At 45.2% G+C, this 16838-nt stretch overlaps 1 protein-coding gene across 5 annotated transcripts in view; it reads right to left on the bottom strand.

The window, feature by feature from the left end:
• Positions 1-16838, bottom strand: part of UTRN (utrophin) — a 593146-nt gene that overhangs the window by 384064 nt on the left and 192244 nt on the right. The window lies entirely within an intron of this gene.

The raw sequence follows: 16838 nt of genomic DNA on the forward strand, positions 1-16838 counted from the left end.
GTGACCCTACGAACAACAGAAGGAAACACTGCCCGGTCCCATCCCATCCTCGGAATTGTCCTTATCTGTGAGCGCATTGTTGCAGCCACTGTGTCAATAGAACACCAATGAGCGAGGCCCAACTTGACTTTAAAGGCTAAAGTGATGGCAATTTCCACCCAAGGCTTCCAATTCCATCACTGATCAGTCTGGCTCGTTAGTTTCCCTTGTCTTGTACTGGAGTAACGTTTTTCCCTTACACTTGCTTCAATTCTTTTCTCCTCATGCATCCCTATGAATGGAGACAAGCTTACTATCATGTCAAAAAGGGCTTTTAAGTCAGTCACATGGCTTCTCTTCCTCTCCCATTGGCTAAGCATACCAATTTCATCCAAGCGTTCTCATAGGAGGACGTTCAGGTATACTCTCATTGTGCTGAGCATGTTCTGGAAATGGCATCAACTTGCTAATGCCCTGAAAAGATACCGCTCAGGTCCAAGTAGGAATCTCATGTAATGGAGTGAAATACGAAGCCGGAGTGCAGCTGGCATCTTGCATGTGAGAGTATGCTCACATAGTAACGCACAGTGTATTGAGCCAACACACTGAAAAAAGACCTCTTTCAAACCTTTGCTACCAAAGGTGTCCCACTGAGGCGCAAGCTACGCCTGATCCAGCCCATGGTGTTTGCCACCGCCTCGTATGCATGTGACAGCCGCACTGCAGATGAAACGATGCCTTTGAATTGTGGTGTTTACAAAGAATACTGAATTATCAAAGACTTCCAGAAGGATCAAGAAACGTGGATTGAAAGTATAACCGAATACTCCGTAGAAGTGAGGAGGGGGAGATTCCATCTCCCATTATGAGGAAGGACCGAGCCCTGAAGGAAAACATCATGCTCGGTAAATTAGAGGGTCGGCAGAGGATGTACAGTGGTGCAGTGGGGATCTGGAAACACAGGGAATCTAGGACGGATGAACCCCTCAGGACCAGCGGTGAGAGTGGTGACACCGGGAGGGAAAGGGGTGTAGAAAGGGAGAACCGATCTCCGGGGATGTAACCTCCACTCTGGGGGATGGGCAACAGGAAGGTGGGTGAGGGGAGATGCCAGGCAGTGTAAGATAAGATAAAATAATAAGTTATAAACTATTAAGGGTTCATGAGGGAGGGGGGAGCGGGAAGGAAGGAGGAGGGAGAAAAAGGAAAAGGAGATGATTCCAGGAACCCAAGTGGAGGCGAATTTTGAGAATGACGAGGGCAACGAATGTATAAGGGTGCTTTACTCAATCGATGTATGTATGGATTGTGATAAGAGTTGTATGAGCCCCAATAAAATGATTTATTAACAAAAATGAGAGGGTCAGTGATAAGCAAGATGGGTTGACACCGTGGTTGCAATGAGCTAGAACGCAAATACTGTTACAAGGACTGGACCAGACTGGACACCATTCATTTGCTACATAGGGTGGATACGAGTCTGAAGTAATCCAATGACATTGACAACAGTACCATCTAAAGCGATATTTGAGTTTTATTTTTCTGTCGGTTAGATTTCTGTTTCTTTTTTTCTTTGTAGATGCATCCTTCACACTTACATTGTTAGCTACGGCTCCAGCATGCCCATTGTAAGCGCCTCAAAATTACATTTCCCCTCCCTGAGAGCTTAATTAGCTTCTGTACTGAATGCAGGACTTGACATTTATAAACAGTACGTTTTCCCTTGTTGACAATGTTAGTTAGGAACATAACAACAAGCCAACAAAATAAATCAAACTTTTAATCTCTCTACTTCATTTCTAGCTATTCTTTCCAGCTTTCTCTTATCCGCAAATCTGACCAAGAGGTATCCTTCAAAACAAGGGGCACCCCTATTCTATTGGGGTTCCTGGTTGGGTTTGGGACTTGTCCAGGTGAAGATCAAGGTTCCTAACAGTACATACCTTATCTTCCCGCATGCTCCTCTCATGAGGGCACAGTGATACTGATGAGTCAACAAACTTTGGGCCTCCAAAATATGGGGCTCTACATATCTGACATCAGTGTTGTTGGGTTCTCCCTCTCCCCTTCTTATAACTGTGTTTGTAAGAGATTCTCTCAACTACTTTTCTGAAATGAAGACTCGCCAAGATATTCATTTGGGAGTATTATTTGGGCTAAATGAGCTATACTGTGATCTCCTCCTCAGAGGTGAGGATACAGAAATAAACTTATTGCTTTCAAGTCAATTCGGATTCATAGTGACCCTACAGGACAAAGTTGAACTACCCGTGTGGCTTTCTGAGGCTGTAAATCATTAAAGGAGTAGAAAGCCTCACCTTTCTCTCATTCTAAGAGTAGACTTAGCACATACCCTAGTATCCCTCCCATTCCTAAAGCTAAGTACAAGAAAGCAGTAGTTGAAAGCTCATTAGTAGTATCGATGTTGGTTCTGGGGGACTACCACATTCTTTCCTAAGTACATATGTGATCTTTGTTCAGTGACTGCTTTTGCAGTTTTGCCAAGAACTAACATTAAGCTCATATTGAAAAGCCTTTCGCATTTGGAACCAACATTTCTTCTTAATTACAGCATTCACCCATCTCCATTTTTTTCCTGATAATTTCTCACAAATAAACTGCATTTAGTAGCCCTGCGATCCTGGGTAGGAGAATTCCGATGGTAATTGGGGCGACTGTAACTTATGACTGTGGCCTTGGAGAACTAGTATTCTGGTAGATTTGAACAGTGTTCAAATCAGATCCACAGCTCAGGCCCTAATACACACCCGATGCTCTGAGAGCCATCCTCTGATGGAAAACAAAATGAGCTGATATAGTAATGTCTTCCTGTCTCCTCAATTCATATTATACCATTCGTTCCCAGGCCTTCTTTATCTTCCTTAGTCCCTTCGACCCACATGGTACACTCATCTCGTGTGTCTTACTCGCTAGCCTGTGGCCTCTGGCCTATCTTCAGAGGTCCATGCTAGGCATATGGATTTTTGACTGGTTGCCTGCCTCCACTTCCGTATTTGTCCCAGCCATCAACGATCCCTTCATGGAAGGCTTCCTGGGAAGACACACTGTAGCTGAAGGCAGACTGGGGTAGGGTGCCCAGAGACATGGAAGTCCTTTGGAGTGAGGAAAAAAAGTATGAGCAGATCTCTTAAGGATCAGAAAATATGAAGGACTTTTAAAAGCGGCTCATCCAACTTCAGAAGTCCTGATGGCAGTGGGTAACCATTCAGCTCCTAACCCAAAAGTCATAAATTCAAAGCCACTAGCAGCTCTGGGAGAGAGACAGATGTGACAGTCTGGTCCCAAAATGATTAATGGCCTGCCCTAAAGGGGCAGTGAGTTTGTTAGGCTTCCTCTGCCTTGCTGTCTGAGATAGGCAGGTGTATTGTGCCAACCTGGCCAATAAACACACGTGGGATTAATAAGATCCCGGTTTAATTGAAGGGCAAAGAGATAAATGGCTTGGCAAGCCTCCCCTTTCTGCCCCTTGCTCTCTGATGATCAGACCAGTGTGGAGCTGCCTTAACTAGTTCTCTGCCTCAACTTGTAAGCCACACTACTGGTGGGGCACCCAACCTGTGGACCATGTCACTATAGTTTGAAGTTCCTTTGAGACATGCTTCACCACACTGCCGATGTACACATCACTTGAGCTGGGGACTGTTGGACGCTGTCATCTAACTGGCTGTTGGTGACCTGCCCTGCTGCTTGCTGCCTGTGACCGGACTGCTGTGTTGCTCTAAAGAAGACTCGGCTGTCTGCTTCCTTGACTTGTACTCAGCAGCCCCCATGAGTTGAAGGACTGCCAGTATATTGACTGTCTTGCGGAAGTGAATTGAACTGGACCCTTTGTACTGCTCTGTGATTAGCTGTTTATTTCTTGGGTTGTATATATCAATATAGATAGATAGATAGATAGATAGATAGATAGATAGATAGATAGATAGATAGATAGATAGATATCATCTATAAAATCACAGGTGTCCTGATTTTGCTTCTCCAGAGAACCTGTCTAACACACTGTCCCAGATTCTCGCACCCTCAAAATCCATTGTGAACTTTTAAAGACTCCAGGCAAATTACTACTATATGGCTGGGCAATTTGAAGTGAGTTTTGAATCTTGAAAATGGATCATCTCCTTGAGCAAGGGTTTTTCAAAGTTCACATAGACACATTCTGTTTCAGGATGGAAATGTGGACAATTTCAAATCAAATCAACCTTGAGTGTGTGGAGAAAGCCTTAACTCCTCCAATCATCAACCCACGCGAGCCCCTGCCAGTTGCTGTGGGACCGTTTCTCATTCTCGGCAACCCGGGGTGACGGACCAGAGTTGCTCCGTTGGACTTTTTTTTTGGGGGGGGGTGGGGGGGAGGTGATCTTTTTCAGAAGCAGATTGTCAAGGATTCCTAACACAGCCCTGAGGGTGGGTTCAAAATGCCAAGTTCTAGGTTCGCGGGCAGTGTAAGCATCACCCGGGGCCTGCCACTAGTAAAGAAGAGAAGTTGCCTTCAAGCTCTTCCTCCCTCCCTCCCTCCTTCCCTATCTCAGACCCATAACAGACCCACACAGAACAGATCACACTTGCTTCTTCAGTCTCTCTCTCTTTAACACAGCAGGGGGGCTTCAAAAAATGAGAAGCCAGCAAAACACAGCCCCAGGCGACGGAGAGTACGCAATCATCCCAGTATTAGCCAAAGCGACAGACAGGGTCTGAGAATCCTCCATTTTCATGAGAAGAAATCCTGCAGATTCTGACCATAATGAGTTTTAAGAGGCAGTGGGTCCCATGATGGGGTTGCCCTACCAAGGTCCACACCTTGCTAAAGCCAGTTCAATCCATCAGTTCTGATTTACGGAGGAGCTATCTGGGTTTTCTAAGGTTGGAGATCATTATTGGAGCAGACAGCCCCATCTTCCTTCTGAGAAGTGACTGGTAGTTTCGAACGAGCAACCTTGTGCTTAGCAACCTAATGCTTACATTTGCACCTTACGAGGCACCGGCTTTGGTAACTACTCTCTTGTCTTGAAGCCTCAACGGCCAGCCAGAGAATGGGATAATGCTAAGGAGCATGCCCCTGCCCTCTTCTCGTGAAACCAGAGCTCCTGTTTGGGAAGGGCCTGGCACAGAGCAGGCATGCAATGGACAGTGTGTGTTATTTCCTAAGAGCGGCACGAAACAAAAGCCTTTTCTTTGTATTGCAAAGATCAACCCCCACAAAAAGCACACTCTCTTCCAAGTTCCCGTTTTCCCTTTCCTAAGAAGCCCCCGGGAACAAGTAGCCCTGTGCGTACGTTTGCTCAGGTGTCGGCTGGCACCAGTGCGAGCTCTACAACATGAGCGTCGAAGGGAGTAGGTGCAGAACCATCACTGTTGGAAAGAGCGCCTGCTGCGGGCGTCTCACGAGGCCTGCACACACGGAGCAGCCAATCCAATGAGGGAAGAGGCACAGGTTAAACCGGCTCTAGAAGTAGAGTCACGCAGCATCCTGCGTGCGTGGGCTCTGTGGAGCCACCCCAGCAGAGGGACGGCAGCTTCAGGCCCTGAGATCCGTGGGGAAGTCTGCGCCTCTCCCCGACAGTAGCTCTTCCTTACTTGGAAGGTCAATGCTGTCTCAAACTACTGTAGCCGATCCGAGCTTTCTTGTGCTTTTTAAAAACACAGAGAGACTGCCCGTCACTAAGTCCTTCTCACAGCAAAGAACGTGTGAAACCAGCATTTCTCTTTCCACTTAAACCCGCGCGGCTGGGGCGCCTGCGAGTTTCTAATCCACAGTCATAAGCCTCTAAGTTTTCCTGATGCTTCTAAGGACAAATGTGAGCCACTTTCTTAATATCAATCTTTTTCTAACTCACTCGCTGGTTTTGTTTCTGTAGAGAGCCCAACCAAAGGCCAACAGGAATGATATACCATTCCTGAAAAATAGTAATAGTAATAAGAAAAATAATAGCAAGCTTTTCATTTTCTCCAAGTCTGTCCACTTGGCAAATGGAAAGGCTCTCGTGTATACATGTGCCTGTACATGTGTGCCTACATAATGTCCCTATATAAGAATATGAGCATATGCATACATTTTAGGAGCCGTACTAGGAAATTTCGAGAGTAGGGAGCTAGCAGTATTTCACATGCAAAGAAAAGAACACTATGAACCAATCACCCAAGGCAGTCGTGTCTTGCTTGCATTTAGGTCTCAGACTCTCAATATGAAACACCTCATCTGCTCTTTTTGACAAGAGAAGGATGGAAATGTCTCGTTTGGAAGGGACGACATCCCATGCTGACAATCGCTGCTGGAAAGCAATGCTCCAGACGCTGGCTTAATGGACAGCACCTGCTCCGGGGTCAAAAGCACGGAATGCAAGGTCACAAAAAAAGGTCCTTTACCCAAGCCAGGCCGCACCTTTACCCAAGCCCCTCTCTGAGCCCGGTCGGGGGGTGGGAGTGGGGGGGGGGTGCTAAGTTTAAGGTGAAACAGGGTAACTCGGAATTGCAGACGATAAAATTCCAAGGTGCACAACTACCTACTCCCTGGACCGTTGACAGCGAAATTCTTGACATTTCATTTGGCCTGTCTCCCAAAGCTTTTAAGCTGTTCTGAAGGAACCCACAATTTCCAAACAAGATATGTCAGATGAGCGGTGACAACGGAATGAAGGCGGTATCTTCAGGCGGCCTGGCTCCCATTTTCCCTGTTTCATAATCTTCATTAAACTTAAAGCACTCTCTTACTGAGGAAGGAAACCAGCAGCCACACTGCCGCTCCCCTGTACGATCTGAGACTAATATGCACCCTCATGTGCCGTAGTCCTTTCGCTATAGTGAAACACAGACAAAATGAGGTAATTATAGCAATCAAAAGATTTCAGTCCAAAAGAGAATCATTCAATCAGCCAGAATGTAGGAAACTCAGACAGTATTGACTCTTGCATATTTACCCTACGGTGCTTTTCAAATGTCATTTCAAATCTACATCGTGAGTCTGAAGCAGAGCACACCCTCCCACTCCACACCCTCTCTGGGACTGGGCTAGTCTGTGGGTGGCGCTGACAGCAACTGAAGGGGTGTGACTAGCCAGGGGACGCCCCTTACACAAAGATCCATGCGTGTTAGACGCATCAGAATGGGTGCGTCCTTACTTCAACTCCAAAGCAATCATGACCACTGCCTTGCTGTGTGCGCACAGGGCTCATGTCCTCACAGAGCTTCTGCCTTGGCGAAGGCAGCCAAATGGTCATGAAAGTTCATTTGAGTAGGGGTCATTGTGAAGGTAGAAACAAACATCATGAAATCACAGAGAAAAAAATAATTTCATCTGTGGGTTTGGCAGTGAGGGAGATCGAACATCATCAATGGTATTGGTGATGGTGGTGGTGGTGGAGGTGGTGGTGGTGGAGATAGTGGAGGTGGAGGTGGTGGTGGAGGTGGTGGTGGTGGAGGTGGAGGTGGTGGTGGAGGTGGAGATGGTGGTGGAGGTGGAGGTGGTGGTGGAGGTGGTGGAGGTGGAGGTGGAGGTGGTGGAGGTGGTGGTGGTGGTGGAGGTGGAGGTGGTGGAGGTGGAGGTGGTGGTGGAGGTGGAGGTGGTGGAGGTGGAGGTGGTGGTGGAGGTGGTGGTGGTGGCGGTGGTGGTGGAGGCGGTGGCGGTGGAGGTGGAGGTGGAGGTGGTGGTGGTGGTGGTGGTGGTGGTGGTGGTGGTGGTGGTGGTGGTGGTAGTGGTGGTGGAGGTGGTGGTGGAGGTGGTGGTGGAGGTGGAGGTGGTGGTGGAGGTGGTGGAGGTGGTGGTGGAGGTGGAGGTGGAGGTGGTGGTGGAAGTGGAGGTGGAGGTGGTGGTGGTGGAGGTGGTGGTGGTGGTTGTGGAGGTGGTGGTGGTGGAGGCGGTGGTGGTGGTGGTGGTGGAGGTGGTGGTGGTGCTGGAGGTGGTGGTGGTGGTGGTGGTGGTGGTTGTGGAGGTGGTGGTGGTGGTGGTGGTGGTGGAGATAGTGGAGGTGGAGGTGGAGGTGGAGGTGGTGGTGGTGGTGGTGGAGGTGGAGGTGGTGGTGATGGTGGAGGTGGAGGTAGAGGTGGAGGTAGAGGTGGTGGTGGAGGTGGTGGTGGAGGTGGTGGTGGAGGTGGTGGTGGTGGTGGTGGAGGTGGAGGTGGTGGTGGAGGTGGTGGTGGTGGAGGTGGAGGTGGTGGTGGTGGAGGTGGAGGTGGTGAAGGTAGAGGTGGTGGTGGAGGTGGCTGCTATTGAGACTACCCTCAACTCAAGGCTCTTACAAGAGGATCAGACTGTTGTAATCCGCAGGATGTTTCCATGGCTACTTTTTCAGAAGCACATCACAAGGCCTTTCTACCTAACAGATCATGCTCTGCAAGCCCCACTGAACCTTGTTCAGTACCACAGCCACACACGCAATGACACTCTACAGTGGCTGCTCCGAACAGCTAGCCAACAGCTGAACCCAGGTGTCCTGCCTAGAAGGTGCACATTATACCCCCAAACCCTAACTAACTTGAAGCCTGACATGGCTTTCTTCCCACCAGGCAACAATTGATAGGATCAAACTGTGGACTATTGTTGAAGTTAGCGGTCTCTGGTAGTTATAGAATCATTTGTCAATTTGAGAGGGTTAAGAGTGAAGGGGTGAAAATGGTAGAGAAGGTGGAGTGGCAGGCCTGGTGGGAAATGATCAAGGGTAAGGTTGCTTAGAGAAGAGGTATACTCTAGCCCAGGTGGCGATGAAGCATGGTAGTAGGGCAGGAGGAAGGTCAAGGGAGATGGAGGAAAGAGCTAGGAGTCAAAGGGCATTCATGGAGGTCTAGACAAAGACATGTACATGCAAATATATATAGGAGGTTGGGGAAATAGATCTTTGTTTCTATATTTATAGGTCAAGTATTAAGGTGGCGGAAGGACCTTGGGCCTCTACTCAAACACTCCCTCTATGCATGAATACCTTCTTTTATTAAATTGGAACTCTATGATGCTCACTCTCCCGACACAACAGCTGGAGCCAAAATGGGTGAACAAGTAAATGTGGTGAAGAAAGCTGATGGTGCCCGGCTATCAAAAGAGATAGTGACTGGGGTCTTAAAGGCTTGAAGATAAACAAGCGGCCATCTAGCTCAGAAGCAACAAAGTCCACATGGAAGAACACACCAGCCTGTGTGATCGAGTGGTCCCAAAGGGATCAGTTACCAGGCATCAAAGAACAAAAAATCATATCATTGACTGCACACCTCCATGATAGGATCGCTGAAGACAAATGGGTGCACAAGCAAATGTGGTGAAGAAAGCTGATGGTGCCCGGCTATCAAAAGAGATAGTGTCTGGGGTCTTAAAGGCTTGAAGGTGAACAAGCGGCCATCTAGCTCAGAAGCAAATAAGCCCACATGGAAGAAGCACACCGGCCAGTGCGATCACGAGGTGCCCAAGGGACCAGATATAAGGCATCATGCAAAAAAAAAAAAAAAAGATATAAGTGTGTGTATGTATGTGTATATATGTGTATATGTATATATGTATGTGTATATATATTATATTAAATGAAGGGGGAAGTGCAGAGTGGAGACCCAAGGCCCAAGTGTCGGCCAATGGAGATCCCCTCATAGAGGGGCTTAGGAGAGGAGATGGGTTAATTAGGGTGTGAGGTAGTATCGATGAAGAACACAGCTTTCCCCCAGATCCTGGATGCTTCCTCCCCCCAGCTACCATGATCCGAATTCTACCTTGCAGGGCTGGATAGGACAGAGGCTGTACACTGGTACATATGAGGGGTGGAGGTACAGGGAATCCAGGGTGGATGATACCTTCAGGACCAAGGGTGTGAGGGACGATGCTGGGAGAGTGGAGGGTGAGTGGGTTGGAAAGGGGGAACTGATTACAAGGATCCACATGTGACCTCTTCCCTGGGAGAGGGACAGCAGAGAAGGGGGGAAGGGAGACCCCGGGTAGGGCAAGATATGACAAAATAACGAGGTATAAATTACCAAGGGCATATGAGGGAGGGGGGAAAGGGGAGGGGGGGGGAAAAGAGGACCTGATGCAAGGGGCTTAAGTGGAGAGCAAATCCCTTGAGAATGATTGGGGCAGGGAATGTATGGATGTGCTTTATACAATTGATGTATGTATATGTATGGATTGTGGTAAGAGTTGTTTGAGTCCCTAATAAAATGTAAAAGAAGAAAAGAGAAAAAAATGATTAGGGCAAAGACTGTACAGATGTGCTTTATACAATTGATGTATGTATATGTATTAACTGTGAAAAGAATTGTATCAGCCCCAATAAAATGTTTTAAAAAAAAAAAAGAGTGAAGGGGTGAAATCTAGCCTGTCAATCAAGTCACAGCCATTGAGGCCTCTGTTACCTCCTGTATTCTTCCTTGGAGGCAGAAGACACACTCTCTCTCTGCTCACTCCCTGGGAAACATTGCAGCTGAGGAGCCCTGCCAGCGCTGAGATGATTACAATGCCACTGGATCCATAAGACTTCCCACCCACTGGCCTGTGATCTTCGTATATTTGTATCATTGCATGTGTTTTGTGAGTCTGAAGAGGACTTTATAGATTGGTATTGGACAAACGGGCTAATATCGGATTTGTGAACTTGATCTGGACTGGGCTGAGATGTTTTCTTAATGTACAATAACTCTTATATAATGCTCTTTCTTATACACATGAGTGTCTATGAATTTATTTCTCTAGTCCACCCAGACCAACACCTGGCCCAACTGGTTACCCAATATTATGCCAGTATTACATCAGTGAAGCCCCTGCCCTGCTTGGGAAGGTCAGAGACCTGTGATGTTCAGTCTACATGTGAAAACTTCTGTTCCTAAGAAACATTATAAATTGATAGTGAATCCAAAACCTAGTGGGTCACATAACTTAAAAACAAGCACAACTGTGATGACGGCAACAACTGTACAAATGTGCTTGACACAATGAATGGATGCATGTATCGTGACAAGCTGTATGAGACCCCAATAAGATGATTTTTAATCAAACACAATTGAAATGTATACATTATTAGGGGAGCTAACAACAATGCGTACTCAAAAGAAAATGTTCTGAATTTGACAGTGGTGATGACTACACGATGCTTCTTAGTATGACTGAAATATTAAATTGTATGATCTGTGAATTATATAGCAAAAAAAACTATGAAAAAAGGCAGTGTGGGCCTCCTTTCAGGTAGTTAACACATTGGATAACAGTATTTCAAACACCAGCCCCAAACACTGTACACCGTGTGTTACTGTAATGCTGGGAAAACACCAGCCCCAAACAAAACCAAACTCACTACCACTGACCCGATATGGATTCATAGCGACTCTGTAGGACAGGGGTGAACTGCCTCTGTGAGTTTCTGAGATGGCAACTGTTTACAGGAGGAGAAAGTCCGGCCTTTCTCCTATGGAGTGACTGCTGGTTTCAAACCACTGAGTCAGCAACCCAACATATAACCACCCGAGCACCTTCAAAAACGAGTGGGGCCACGCAAAGTGAAGCGGTTTCAGCAGAGCTTCCAGATGAAGAACAGACTACAAAGAAGGAGTAGGCTCTGAAGTTCAGATGAATTGTCCACTAAAAACCTTTTCAGTTCCTAAAACCTCATGAATAGAAGCAAAGCGCTGCCAAAAATAACGCCAGAAGACAAGCGTCTCTGGTTGAAAGGCAGGAAGAGCTGCCTTCTCAAACTAAGTGGATCCTAATGACTTTGATGTAATAGAGCCTGCAAGAGCTGCTTTTGCTGGTGGGCCAAGACTCAAAATGAGAAGAAACCGCTCTAAACAGCAATAATGGTAACTTGGAATATACAGTCTGAATCTATGAAAATGGAATAAATAAGGATCCACATTTTAGGCACAAAGCAGCTGAAACGGACTGGTATTGGCCATTTTTAATGATAAATTCTTAGAGTTTATGAGACTTGGAATGACACAATAAGAATGTTGTTGCATTCGTTGTCGAAAAAGGACCTTTCAAGATTTATCTTGAAGTACAATTCTGTCTGTGTTGGATAATGTCTATTCGAATACAAGCAAATGCAAACACTACAGCTATTCTTCAAATTCATGCCCCAGCCAGGTAAGCTAGAGATTCAGAAATGAGAAAATTCTACCACTGTCTTCAGTCGGAAAACGATCAAACATGTAATCAAGATGCATTGATAATGATTGCCAATTGGAATGCCAAAGTTGGAAACAGAAGGGCCAACAGTTATAAAATATGGTCTTGGTGACTGAAAGGAAGCTGGAAATTACATGACAGTATTTTGCAAGACTAAGGACTTCATCACAAATACCTTTTTTCGTCAACACAAAAGATGACAACATACTTGCATTTATTTAGATGGAGTACAGAGAAATCTAACTGACTACATCTATGAGAAGAGACAACAAAGAAGCCCAAGATCAGCAGCTAAAACCAGGCCTGAGGACAACTGTGGAAGAGACCATCAGTGCTCATCTGTAAGTTCAGGATGAAGCTGAAGAAAATGGAAAAAAGTCCATGAGTGCCAAAACTCATCGATCCCACCTGAATGTCAAGAACACTGAACACTAATGACAGAAGACTTGATGGCATCAAGAACACCATACATAGAGAAAGCAAAAGGGTATCAAAAGGACAGCAAAGAAAGATCAAAGAGGATGTCAGAAGAGACTCTGAAGCTTGCTCTCGATCATAAAGTAGCTAAGGCAAATGGAAGAACTGATGAAGTCAAAGAGCTACACCGAAGAATTCAAAGGGGATCTCAAGAAAACAAAGACAAATATTGTAATACAAACCTAGTTAGAAACCAAAAAGTTTGAACATGCCCTTCGGTTGCAATAGTGAAAGATTCCATGGACAAAATATTGAATGAGGCAGGAACTGCCAAGAGGAGAGGGAAAGAATACAGTCACTGTACCAAAAGGAACTAGCTGACATTCAAGCATTTCAAGAGGTAGCAGCACGTGAGCAAGAACCAATGGTGCTGAAGGGAGAAGTCCAAGCCGCACTGAAAGTATTCGCCAAAAACCAAGCTCCAGGACTTGACGGCATACCAATGGAAATATTTCAACAAACTGATAAAGCAATGAAAACACTTTCTTGTCTAGACAAAGAAACTTAGAAGACAGCTGCCTGGCCAACGGACTGGAAGAGATCTATATTTGTACCCATTCCAAATAAAGGTGACCAAACAGACTGCGTAAATTACAAAACCTTATCAATGATATCCTGTGCAAATAACATGTTCCTGAAGTTCCTCCAACAATGGCTACAGCAGTACATTCACAGGGAGCGGCCAGAGGTTCGGGCTAGATTCAAAAGAGGACATGGAACAGGGGATATGACTGATGTCTGCTGGATCTTGGCTGAAATCAGAGAACACCAGAAAGATATTTACTTGTGTTTTGTTGACTGTGCAAAGGCTTTCAACCGTGTGTGTTATAACAAACGATGGGTTGCCTTGAGAAGAATAAGGGATTGCAGAGTACTCAGTTGGGCTCATGTAGAACCTGTACATGGATCAAAAGGCAGCTGTGAGAACAGAACAAAACATTTAAGCGTCGCATAATTTAAAACCAGTAAAGGTGCATGTAAGGGCTGTGTCCTCTCACCATATTCAGTCTGTAAACTGAGAAAATAACCCCAGAAGCTGCATTATACCATATATACTCGAGTATAAGCCACCCCAAATATCAGCCAAGGCACCTAATTTCCCCATGAGAACGGCATTAAAATATGCTGAAAATTTCAGCTTATACACAAATATATATGGTGTGTAGGAAAAGGTGGTATCAGGTTTGTAGGAAGGCCTATTAACAAAGTGCAATAAGCATACAACACATCCTTGTTTGCTGAAAGTGAAGAAAACTTGGAGCACTTGCTGATGAAGATCAAGGATTTCAGTCTGGGAAAGTTGTCAGGGTTTTTGTTGTTGCTTCCATTTGTTTGTTTTGATATGTGTCTCTGTAATGAAATCCATGATAGGCAAGTGTATGGAGACACTAACTGGATTAATAGTTCCGTTGGGCAATGGCAATGAATGTTGGGGGACAATGAGGAGATAATAGCAATTAGTACAAGAAAGAAGAAAATGTTCTCAAATTGATTGTAATAATGATTGCACATGTTTTCTTGATTTGATTGAATTATTGAGTTGCATGATATGTGGATTATGTGCCTACAAACAGTTAAAAAATATACTGCAGCCTTAAGTATGCATTTCAGCTCAATGTAAAGGAAATAAAAATGCTCACCACTAGTGGTGATAAACAGAGAAAAGATTGAGGTTGTCAAGGAGGAGTTCATCTCGGTGGTGTGTGTGGACCCACAGTCAGGGTCATGGAAGCATTGGAATGCTGGGAAAGGCCTTGTTATTGTATTAAAAAGCAAGGCGGTTACTTGGAGGACTAAGGTGCGCAGGACACAAGCCGCGGTACTTTCAATTGCCTCCGATGCGCGTGCAAGTTGGACGCTGAATAAGGAAGACAGGAAAAGAATTGATTCCTTGGAATGCGGCGCTGGTGAGAATACGGAAAGTACCAGGGACTGGCAAAAGGAAGATCAGTCTGCTTCGGAAGAAGTATGGCCAGAGTGCGCCTTACATGCAAGGACGGTGGGACACCGGGCATGCTGTCTGGAGAGAGCAGTACATGGAGACGACCATGTGTAGAAAAAGAAGGCACTGAACCAGAGGGACTGGCACCGGGCTGCCACGGTGGGTGCAAGCACAGGAGCATTCTGAGGATGGCGCGGGAGGGGCAGTGTTTGCTTCTGCGGTGTACAGCGTATCTACGGGTTCGAACTGACCCAATGGCACCAAACAACAACAGTAAGCTTGGAAGGGGGATAAATTATTTTTTTTACAGTTTTCCAGATGAATTGTGAGTAAGAAGCAATTCTTCCAAAGTAAATAAATGAGTAACTATTCTGTAGCCTTTTTTAAAAAAATGTTTTTCACGAACGAAGTCAAATCATTAGGGAATACTGCTATAGTTTATTGTGCCAGCCTGGCAGATAAACACAAGTAGGATTAACTGAAGGGCAGAGGGATAAATGGCTCGGTGAGCCTCACCTTGGTTGTTCTGTGCCTCAGTTTAAAGGGGTACACTACCTGTGGGATGCCTAGCCTGTGGACTGTGTCGCTGTAAGTTGAGGTTCCTTTAAGCCCACACGATTGGAATGTTCATCTCTGGAGCTGGGGACTGACAGTTGATGACAGTTGGGGACCTGCCTTGCTGTTTGCTGCCTGGGTATAAATAGCCCAGCTCTCTCTACAGAAGGGGACTGGTACCTGGCAGCTCTCAAAACTTGAAGGACTGCTAGTGTCTCACTGCTTTAAAATTTAACTGTTAATTTCTTGTATTATCTATCTGTATATTATTTAATGGTTTATTTCTTGAATTATATATCTATCTTTATAAATATATTTATATATAATTACTAGCAATCTGGTTTGTCTCTCTAGAGAACCCTGTCCAATACAAATACCATACAGCTACGGTCCATAATCTTGTAGTCAGGACCCCAAAGAGCAAAGAAAATCTAGCTTCATGACTGAGGAAGCCTCTCCAGAGACGTTTCAGTGCTTCGGGAAGAATGAGATTCTGAAATCTCACTCAAGAACGTAGATGCCATCAATGAGCCACATCTCCATCCCTCTATGCAGAATGTCACAGCTCCTATCGATGTGAACCAGTAAGCACTTGGCTGCAAGTAAGAGTTCTATAATCAGATTTCTCTCCAGTGTCACTGGCACACACCCCTTTTTAAACTGGCCCTGTTCAGATTGCTTATTTATAAATCCAGTGGAAACAACACTGGTATGGAAGAGTTGGCATATGGGCCTCCTATTCACAACATAGATTATATTTCTGAGTGTGCAAACAACTCGTTTGCACTGTGTGAAATGTGGCTGATTTAATGAAACTGGAAGCAAGGGACAGATGTTGGCGCAGTACAAACACTCTGATGTATTTATCTTAGTGAAATGCTAAGTGTCAATTTTTGCCAATGCATGTTTTACTTTAGCCCATAAATCACGATCAGCTGTTTCTTTCTGTGCTGCAACAAGCATGGCACAGACAGGGTTTCAGGCAAATAAGTCAATTCTATGATTTAGAAGAAATTAATTAAGTAATCAAACATCACAAATATATAACCAAAAAAATTAAGCCCTCAGAATGGCCAAACACAGGTGTTTGATGTGGGCTGTTTTTAGTGCAAATACATTTGACATGTGAACCACCTGACCACTGTCAATAGCTGGATTTAACGCCTTAGTGACAATATGTCATTGAGCTCAAAGCGGATGATGATAATCACAGGGCTCATTTTAGTAAGTGAGAAAATATTTAGCCATAATATGGAACTTAATTAAATTCCATATTACAAGTGTGTGCATATTTAAAGGGGACCTCAAAAGCTCGTGGATATTTTTCATTGCATTTTCCACAAATTTTTTTGAAGTCACGTCCTATTTAAATGACTCTGGAAGGCACTTCCAGGAAGTAAATATAACCTTTGGATATCATGTTTACCTGTGTTTTTCCCTAGCTCCATCTCACGTTTACATTTGGAAACAAATGACGGTCTTCTGAAAAGTAAGGCAGTGCGTTTACAAAGCACCGCCCGATGGGCATCTTAGATAAGATCGTTCTTTCTTGGGGCAGTGGGGCCTTTTGCAAGGTGTTTTGTAATATCTTTAACCGCTACTCAGTAAGTATACCTTCACTACAGTTTTTACACTGAACCGTCTCGAGACGTTGCCACGAGTCTCCTGACAGACAAACCATCCCCAGTTGACAAATCATGTGCTTGGACCGAAACAAAAACTTGAGAGCTACCCATGCATACGGGTGAGTCTGGTTTGTAAAGATGGAAATAATTA

This window comes from Tenrec ecaudatus, chromosome 7 (assembly GCF_050624435.1).
Source record: "Tenrec ecaudatus isolate mTenEca1 chromosome 7, mTenEca1.hap1, whole genome shotgun sequence".
In the NCBI taxonomy this organism is placed as follows: domain Eukaryota; kingdom Metazoa; phylum Chordata; class Mammalia; order Afrosoricida; family Tenrecidae; genus Tenrec; species Tenrec ecaudatus.